This window comes from Notothenia rossii (assembly GCF_949606895.1).
Source record: "Notothenia rossii genome assembly, chromosome: 11".
Classification (NCBI taxonomy): domain Eukaryota; kingdom Metazoa; phylum Chordata; class Actinopteri; order Perciformes; family Nototheniidae; genus Notothenia; species Notothenia rossii.
This window is the reverse complement of record NC_136910.1, coordinates 27,213,194-27,223,790: the sequence shown is the minus strand read 5'-3', so window position 1 is coordinate 27,223,790 and position 10,597 is coordinate 27,213,194.

The following is a 10,597-nucleotide window of genomic DNA, read 5'->3' as shown; positions in this document are numbered from 1 at the left end:
TCCTTAATCAAACTATTTCACCATCTTCACTTATTTTAGGTTACTCATTCAACAATATGACATTCTCCCGAATAGTAGTTAACTTTATATAACTTTTACTCTCTATATTTTAGCAACAACCTTACTTTTTCTCTCTCTCTCTGTCTACTTTCCAAAACATCTCATTTCTCCTGACCACAAGTTTCTCATAAATCACCCCTTTGTGTAACCGTGTGAGATGGCTGGAGCAAAACCTCGTGCAGGACCTCTGTCATGCTTAAACATTAACAGATTCCCTCTGACAAACTTACAAAAACCTTCTCTTTACTTTCTACTCTTTTGTTCCTGTATTTAACATAATTTTCCCCTTGGAATATAATTAAGTACAATCCTTAGTTAATGACAAATACCATGAAATTCACAACGCAATGCAACGGTATCAATCAGTTCTCACAGACTATATTTAAATAGCAGCAAATCATTGTTTCTTATTTATTTCAATATATCTACCACTTCAAATCACACCTTGATCTGTTAATTTTCTATGTATTTCACTCCAACTTCAGATCACTAGAGAAAAAAGCAAGCAGACACACTCCGGGCTGCTGCTGCTGCTCTCGAGAGGAAAAAGGGTGGGGGGAACTCTCACAGACAAATACTGACACCCCCTTCTCTCTCCCCTGCTGTAGCTCTCAGCCTCTCCTTTGGAAAAGGGGGGCTTCTTTCAACAATTAACACTTCTGCTATCCTTTTATTCAATTTTTCTGCTTGAACCCACTGTCCTCGTAAGCTCTTAACTCACGCTCCTCTCGTTAAAATTCTCCTTTCATTATGACTTCGTATCTATTCATCTGACTTAGGCTGTTTCTGTTACCAGTAAATATTCACAGACTTCATATCTATTGATCTGACTTACTGTCCTTGTTACCAGTAAATATTCACAGACTTCATATCTATTGATCTGACTTACTGTCCTTGTTACCAGTAAATATTCACAGATTCAACCCCCACAGAACAAAGGATTAATGAGGTCCGGTCACTTCAAAATTGCTTTTTGAAGGTTGCGTTACTCTCCTTTGGATTTTACTTATAACTCAACTTCGATTCCTATGAACCTAAGAATTGTTATTCAGATTCGTCTCCTGGATGCCGTCTGAAAACGGTCACTGGACGTCCCCCAACGAGTCTTCAGCCGTCTCCTTTCTGAAAAAAGTACGGGGCCTTTCACCTTCGTCTTACATACCTCGTTGATTCACTTTTATGTTATATAACTTTCCTACCTATCTAAAATATGTATTTGTATATTCCACCGCAACAACTATGACACCGGAATATGTCTCTGACAACTCTAAAATTTAGTTTAGCCAATTACAGACCTTCGATAGAAACAGGCTTGTCTGCTCACCTTTCAATTGAAGGATCCTCGTTTTAGTTGTCAGAGATTATTCTAGGCCTCTTCTCCGGACCATTCGTCCGCTTGCCGCTGGTGGTCTCTTCCCCGAAAACACCCCACTCAGACACGTCGGGTCACCACTTGTTGGAGATTTGGAGGATATTGAAAACCAACCTCGTCTCCGCGTGTCGTTTGCTAAACTGGGTAAATTCGTTAAAAAGGAGGGATTAAGAAACACCAGAATGCAAGTGAAACAATAATCCGGCTTTAATGATACAAGGTAACAATACAAATACATCACCCAATCTCCTAATCACGAAGCACTCTGCAGAGTACTCCGGGCTCAGGTTCTACTACCGTGTGAGACAGGTCTCAGGAACGGCCGGTGAAAAACAAGAGCGTGAACCAAAGGAAAACACAGGCTTTCATACTAAAACACAGGAGGAGGTGTGTGCCTGCTTTCCCCCAGAGGTCATCTTATTGGGAGAGACCAACACATGGCCTGTCGCACCCAATCAGTGCGACACAGCAGAAGAAACCCGGAAACAAAAAGTCTCATTCAGTTTGACGAAAACCAGACACCTTTTGGTGTCTGGAACGAACCTGCTCTCAACAACAAGTTTCCCTATCTTATTTCACATCTTGTAGCCAGCACACACACATCCCCTTTATGGCCCTTTGTCCCTGAGTCCATCTTCCCCCCTTCAGGTTACCACACACAAGTTAAAAGTATGTTTTAAGATATAGTTGTTATAGTTGGCTAAATATACGTAATACATGTAAACTACTTTCATATCAATAATAACGAGGAACACATTACCTATGCTCTTAAGCAGTATTAGAGATGCTTTTCAAATAGTCAAACTTCACACAGGCCTCATATAGCCCTTCCATTTGTTTGAGCTATTGTTCACATCTTTACTTCAAATAAAAGGTTTCACATTGTATATTTCCAGCTTCCTTTACACATACTGCTATTATTAACACAAAGTAACCAACCACACACCTCTATTGAAAACAAGTCGATTCCCCTGACAATTGACATGCTGAAACTCCTCGGAATGCGCTCCCTCCCCCACCTCTCTCGTCCCTGTCATAAAAAACTGCTTCCATTTCATATAGAGTAATAAAAGATGTTTAAGCTAATTTCTCCACAATGTTTGTAGCCATTTAGTACCCACACATGAAAGAATAAGAACAGAGGTATAGTTGACCAGTAATCATGTAGCACTTATATTTACTTCAATGAAAACACACACATCTGCTCCAAGCATGTGTAATCGCACACCCTTCTTTTACGAGGGAAACATTCCAGAGTTTTGGCCCTCTTCCCAAATAAGGGTGTCCCATGCTCCCATCTCTTCTCTAAGCACAAGGACTTCACCTCAATATATTGGGGGAGGGAAAAGATACTTTGTCCCTTCAAATTTAACACACATGAATATATATAAGGTGACATTAAAATGAATATACCAGATTTAACTTTCCTGCCATAACACGTTACTTTAATCCTTCAAATAATTCAAATAATCCTTCACCAAATGGAGAGTTCTGAAATGAAATGCACTCACCAGTCCGCTCTGGTTCCAGTCTGTAGTCTGAAGTCCTGAAGCTCCTCTCTGCTGGGCTCCGACTTCAGACGGTGTTAGACCCGCAGCTCCGCCTCACGCTGCTCCGTCTGCAGCAGATCTCAGCTCTGCTCCGTCAGCAGCAGAGCCTCTCAGATCTGGGCTGGACAGAGGGTTGCCCCGGGAGATGACCCAAGTCTGATGAGCCTGGGCGAAACTTTGGCGATGCAAACGCGAACGCCCACTTTATCCAAGTCCCATACCGTTTTGGGAAACAAACACATGCCGGTTTCAGCATGCAGTATAATTGTGTTTTTGTTTTTATATTCTAAACATGCTGGTTTGAATATTTCTTAATTCTTGAGTCCATACCAAGTATTTGAATGACATGAATTGGGTATGACTGCAAAGACTGTATTGTCCCCGTAAGCTTTATAAATGCATACATTTCTGAAAATATCTTATTAAAAGACTGGACATTTAAACAAATTAATCTGATGTGTCTTAATTGCAATAAAATCCCAACGTTCAAATCAAAGTCTCTTAAATTGTCACAGAGATGTTCAATGTTTCAGCTAAGCTTGTCAAAATGATCAGTCTCATGCAAATTAATCAGATTCAATCCAAACTAAATACCACTCTGATTTCCACTCAGTCAATCCTATTCAAACCTGTGATTAATCATGATCATTTTTATGGATTGACACCACTAAACATGGTTTCCTGTTGTTGGCTCTGATTCTTGAGGCAAGTCTCCTTATTTCCCAATAAATTAATGGTTGTATATTTATATATTTGCACTGTTTTGCAATCTGCCGCTGCTGTTCCATTATATTTTTGCAACTCTTGGAAATGAAGCAATGGTTCCACATTCACAATAAGATGCACATGCTGAGGTGAAGTTCAGAGATATGGTTCTACATGCAGACTGGGAAACAATGTCATAAATGTGTTTACTCAATATAACTCCATTTAATTATATATGAATATAAATATTAATTTACATGCATATACTACAACATTCCTGTTGATCAGTGATTTTGTTGAAATGAGCCCATTTTTGGTAACTTGACCTCACAGACTAAATGAGCTGCTGTGACCTCAGGGTAATCTCCGCCTCAGGAAACTGAACAACAGCAAACTGCTGCCGGAGGGCTTCGGATGACTGATCGCACGTCAAGCAGCTCTCTGAGAACTTTCCAGAAAAAGAAGCATTTTTTACCGATCGCCAAAAATTGTTATACTTGCAGAATTGTCCAAATGTAAAACGTAGAGAGGTGGTAAAAGTACTGGGTCTGCTATAGTGACTTATCCGACCGGCCCACTTCGGTACCGGCCCAGCAGGATTCGTCCAGAAAGTCCCGATAGCCAGTCCACCACTGGGTGGAACTAAAGTCTGATTCAAGACTTGATTATATTTCACATCATTAATCCAAATCTGTAAAGTAACTAAAGGTATTAAATAAATCTAGTTTGTAGAGTTAAAGTACACCATTTACCTGTGAGTAGTAGTGCAGTAGAAGTACATGATGTACCTCAAAATTGTACTTAAGTACAGTACTTGAGTAAATGTATTTAGTTACTTAGCAACATTGTAAAAGTTTTAATAGGGATAGAGTTTATGTGGCTCTTTAAGGTTAACATATACCACAGCCATAGGACTGAAATTAAAACACTTCAAGTTAAAGTGTGTAGTTGGAATTTGGTATATGAGTACGGTATGAATAAACACAGAAGCACAAACATTGTTTTAAAAGCATTACTTCCACATTTTGTACATAGATTTTGAAATGTCCAGAAGTTGCTGGAAATGCTAATGAGGGGACAGGAAAGGGGAAGATATTTAACCATTTGGCTCTCCAGCAAAAAAGCCACACAGACAAGCAGTTTATAATCTCTTTCTCCTGGGGATGCTAACGCTGTGCTTAACTGTCCTTCTGTATCACTCAGATCTCAGAACTCAGGATCCTTACTGTGCTCTTCATTATAATCCCCAGTAAAACAGCAGTCTTCTGGGCCCAGTAGTTCAAAACTTTTAATCTCAATCTGATCCGATCAGATTTTGAAATCACATTTTTTGTGATCCAGGATCAGACAACTCGGACAGATTTTGTCCCAGTATTTCAAAGCAATTCAGGATAGGATCATCCTGATCCAGATTCAGACTTTTCAAGATGACTAGATCCTGAATATCATGGCTGTAATCCTACTGATCTCCATCTAGTGGATATGAAAAATAATACAAGGAAGACAAGAGACCACATTGCAGGGACATCTATAATAACTAATTATATTTTTAAATACATAAAGGACATAAAATCATAATGGAATTGTAATTGAAAAAAATACTCCCACTAGGGCAACAACAAAAAAACATGAATTCAAAGGCAGCTGGATCCTCCAGGCGTGCTTTGAGGAGCTGAATTCTAAGTGAGGTTTCAGTTTGCTGTATTTGTTCTTTGGCCAGACGGATCTGCATCTCTGCCCTCTCCATTTCACGGCTCAGCAGTGTCTTGTAGGCATTATCCCTCTGCCCTCTCCGTGTCACGGCTCAGCAGTGTCTCGTAGGCAGGGCCGGCCCTTGGCATAGGCAGTATAGGCAAATGCTAAGGGCGCATCAACCCATCGGGGGCGCTGAAGATTGGGGAGAAAATTATTTGGGGAAATTGAAAGAAATATCTTTTTGAAATTTCATAACAAAGCAATTTCCTGATTTTGGATCAACAAAGTACATCTTATTATCTTATACTAACAGAACTACGCCTATATTGCATACAGTGCCCATAAACTATGGCACACACCCCCCCCCCCCAAAAAAATCGAGTTGAAATGCCCCAGCCCCAGTAAAAACCAGAGGTTTATCTGAAATTGTTCTTTTTTTGAAATAATGGTTTTAGTGTGCAATTATACATATTAATTTTTTATTTGTGTTAATTTAAAATAAATCAAACTCCCAAAGAACTTATACAGCTTCTGTGTGCTTTTATTAACATTGGAAAGCTTTAGAGAGCTCTCTCCGGAAAGACTGAGCGGCTCTGATAACCTCTCAGTGAGGTAAAGGCACATCTTTATGTGATCATTATAGTTATAAAAAAATAAGAGAATAGGTGAAAAACTGGTATAAAATACTATATGACAGTAAAAATTATTAATAAACAAGAATACAGTTTAAAAGGGGAGTGATTTGTAAAATATCCATAAAGAAAAATAAAATCTGCTTACAGTTCTGTTTCATATGGGTGTTGAGAGATGTATCCATAGATCTTTTAATTTTGCACCAGATTGATGCTTTTAACTTCAATATTTAAAAACACATTTTACCTGGGGAGCATGCCCCCGGACCCCCCTAGAGGAGGTTCTACTTAAATCATGTCCAAATGGATAATATACTAAACACATTTGCACACATCATGTGTCTATATCTTTCTGTTTTGGTAGTCATGCCACAACCGTGCACGTGCGTGCATAGAGTGTCTGCATTTTGGGGGGGGGGGGGGGGGGGGGGGGATAGGCGCCAGCTAAAATATTGCCTAGGCCAGCAAATTGATCAGGGCCGGCCCTGATCATAAAAAAATCAGAGGGGGCGATTTCTTTTTCACAACAACGAAAAATACTGGCAATGTAATGAATTGAAACACCAAGCTTTTTTCATTCTCACTGCTCTACAATCTCTTTGCTTCTTTAGCCTCTCTCTCTCTCTCTCTCTCTCTCTCTCTCTCTCTCTCCATAGTTTTTGAACGGGTGGCAAAATGGTCAGATATACAACTCAATGCATTCTTATGGGACGCAGTGCTACAGTTGGTTGTCTTTGATCTCTGGACACACACACAGGTGTTATCAGGGCCGGCCCTAGACTTTTGGGGGCCCTAAGCGAGCTTTGGCTTGGGGGCCCCCCTCACTCTAGCGCGTTCTCACTACACACAACACGGAACCAACTTTTGTCTTATGATGTTAGCATAAGCACACATATTGTATAAATAAGCATGTAAACACCTTGCACCTAACCTCCTCTAGGGGGGGGGTCCTCACCTCCTCTAGGGGGCTCCGGGGGCATGATCCCCGGGAAGATTTTTTTTTAAATATCGATGTTAAAAGCATCAATCTGGTGCACTTTGAGAGAAAAATTAACAGATCTATGGATACATCTCTCAACACCCATGGGAAACAGAACTGTAAACTGATTTTTCTTTATGGATATTTTACAAATCACTTAAACTGTATTCTTGTTTTGTCATATAGTATTTCATAACCGTTTTTCATTTATTCTCTCTGGCTGTCCATCTCATAATGTTCACATAGAAAATAGCTTTCAATAGGAATATCATTCAGAAGAATTATAATTTCTTGCAAAAATCTGTCACAAAAAGAGGTTGCACATTTAAATTCGGGTGTTGTTTATGGTAACGTCAGTGGCCAAACAGCCACATTTACTGCTGCAAATACGTTCAAACATGCTGTCGACATGTAAAGCAGTGGCATGCCACCATTTCAGCTGACTTTTTCTCAGAAATACTGTCACATAACATCCATATATTTCAGTGCTAGGTTGATGCTTAGCTAAGCTAACTGTGAAACACTTTAACTGACAGGACTCCGGATCAACTGTGTAATGTAAGGTAGCTTGTAGCTTGATGTCGAACAGTAAGTCAACATTTCCCAGAGAGCTTTCTTTGAAATCACTAGGTAACGCTAAAAAACATTACATTTAGATTATATTTACATATTAGACATTTACATACCTTGTTACCCTAGTTCAAGTCATGGCTCTGGGGTTGTTTTTAAGAAAATGTTTTCTTATGTCCATCTTCAAAAACTCTGAGTCCGACTGACAGTTTATTTTAAACATTGTCATAGCTCACAGGATAGGTACCTGTCAGCTAATAAGACAGATATTTATTTCCATTCAACTCTCTGGTTGGTCTGGTGTCTTGCCTCTGTTGCATTCACTGAACACGGGAAATTACAATCCTGCAGTCCTCTCTTGTGTCATGATGAGGTTCAGGTAAAGCACGGTTAATGTATTGACTCAATAATGACTTTGAGAGTAGGCAATCTAGGCATGTTAACACAATTAATTAAACATGCTTATCACGGCGACGGTTGTACTGAGATTTATTTATTTTTTAAATAAAAAAAATGGCTAGGGGGCCCCTTAGTGGCTGCGAGGCCCTAAGCGGCCGCTTATGTCGCTTAATGGGTTGGGCCGGCTCTGGGTGTTATGATTGGGTGTTATGAGTAGGTGCTCAGGAATAGAAACAAACACTGACAGATTGGACTTTAACAGACTGTCTCAGCCTGTTATTTTCTGTCTGATGGAGACTTCATACAGACTTCAACAGGTTTCACATATTTTATACATTATTGGTGACGTATGGTTTTTAGTCGAAAAGTTTGCAGTCAAAAATATTCTGCTGCTTTCCCAAGCCTTTTTACTTTTTTTTCTCATCTTAATACAAATTCATTCACTACTACTTACATCTGATATTTAACTCGTTCAGCCTATTTTTAGCTGCAGAAACCATTCGATCAAACTATTACATTATTCAGCTATTTCAGGACATCAAGGCTATACATGTTTTTTTAAACCTTTTCTTTAAAATATTAAGCTTTTTCTGCATTTTCAGCTAAAGTCAGCCATAAATGTTCACAGTTTACAGCATTCGCACGCATTTTCTGCAGGAAATGCATTTTCTAGTTCTTCCCCTTATTATTATTATTTCAGCCAATAATTTGGCTCTCCATAACTTCAGCTTACTTTCAGCTACAGAAACCATTCAAATACTAAACTATTCAGCCTTTTCAGCAATTGATGAGAAACATTCAACTTTTTCAAAAATATTTCATACTTTTTGAAGTATTCAGCTTTTTAAACTCTTTTTTTAACATTGAAGTCAATGGGAGATGCCTTCAAATCCACTTTTCCCACACTTTGCGCCAAATGCTTCTCCTTCCACATAATTTCAGCCAGACACTTCATTCTAACTTTCAAATGATCACAATACCTTCAGCTATAAAACTTGTATAAAAGATTTTTGATATCTTTTAAAGTTTTTGAGATATTTAATTTAGTTTGGAGCTTGGGAGAGAGGCCTTTTTCAGATTTTAACATTAGAGTGGATAGAGCAGCTCGTTAAGTCTAGAGGACTTTGATCTCAAAACCGAGTGCAGGACTGCTTGAAATTCTCCCCCTGAAAATGTTTTAAACTTGCCATAATTCCCAAACCCTACACTCCTCAGACATATGTTTTCATGAAAAACGTAGGAAAACCTCTCCTAGGTTGGAAAATAAAAATATATTAAGAAAAAATATTAAACAAAATCCCTCTTGAGGGCATGAAGAGAGAAAAAGTCCAGCTAGCTCCCAATTGATTCCCATGTTAAATTCTTCCGGATCTTTCTTCAGAGTTGAGAGAAGTACACTTGAGACAAACTGCTCCCATCTCCCATATTTCAGTTCATTGGGGTTCCCTGATGCTCACGGTCTGGTAATTTCTTTTATAAGACCCATAGTTTTTGAACAGGTAGCAAAATTGTCAGATATAATCCCCAATGCATTCTTATGGGACTCAGTGCTGCAGTTGGTTGTCATGGTGTTGCTGGGCAGATTGGAGCCACACACACACACACACACACACACACACACACACACACACACACACACACACACACACACACACACACACACACACACACACACACACACACACACACACACACACACACACACACACACACACACACACACACACTGATTGCTGATTATGCGGTAAATTCTGCGATCGCAGAATCGCGTTTTTCTGGAGGGTCTACTTTATTGTTAGACACATGGGTACAGAGTACTGCAGGTCTTCATAGCAGCTTTCAAGAGTACAAATAAGTCAAAGCTGTGATCGTAGCTCTGCCACTCTCTCTCTCTCTCTCTCTCTCTCTCTCTCTCTCTCTCTCTCTCTCTCTCTCGCTCTCTCTCTCGGTATGTGTATAACATCTTCTATCTGACCGACCTCCTTAATAAACCAGTGCTGTACAGTCAAGATCCTATTCAAACAAACAAAGAGAATATTATAATTACTAATAATGGTCCCAAGTTTCCAATTCAAACATACCAAATATGTCAGTTTGATCTCAGGGAAATGTAAAATGATTCACAGCTATAAACATGGGTTTGACATGCAGGAGAGAGAGAGAGAGAGAGAGAGAGAGAGAGAGAGAGAGAGAGAGAGAGAGAGAGAGAGAGAGAGAGAGAGCTCGAAGGGCTCTATCATAGACTTCTACATTGTGGTATAGGAGGCAAAATGTACGATCTGGTTAAATCAATGTATTTAGGGACTAAGTGTGCTGTTAAAATTGGAGACAAACAAACTGAATTCTTCACCCAGAGAAGAGGTGTTCGTCAGGGTTGCAACTTAAGTCCCACTTTATTTAATATATATATATAAATGAACTTGCTGTTCAGTTGGATCACTGTGCTGCTCCTGGCCTCTCCCTCCTAGAGAGAGAGGTGAAGTGTCTGCTTTATGCTGATGACCTTGTTCTGCTGTCTCTTACTGAACAAGGACTACAACAACAGCTGGACATAGTAGACCAGTACTGTAAGAACTGGGCCCTGGCAGTCAATATGAAGAAAACTAATGTCATGGTTTTCCAAAAACGCCCCAGA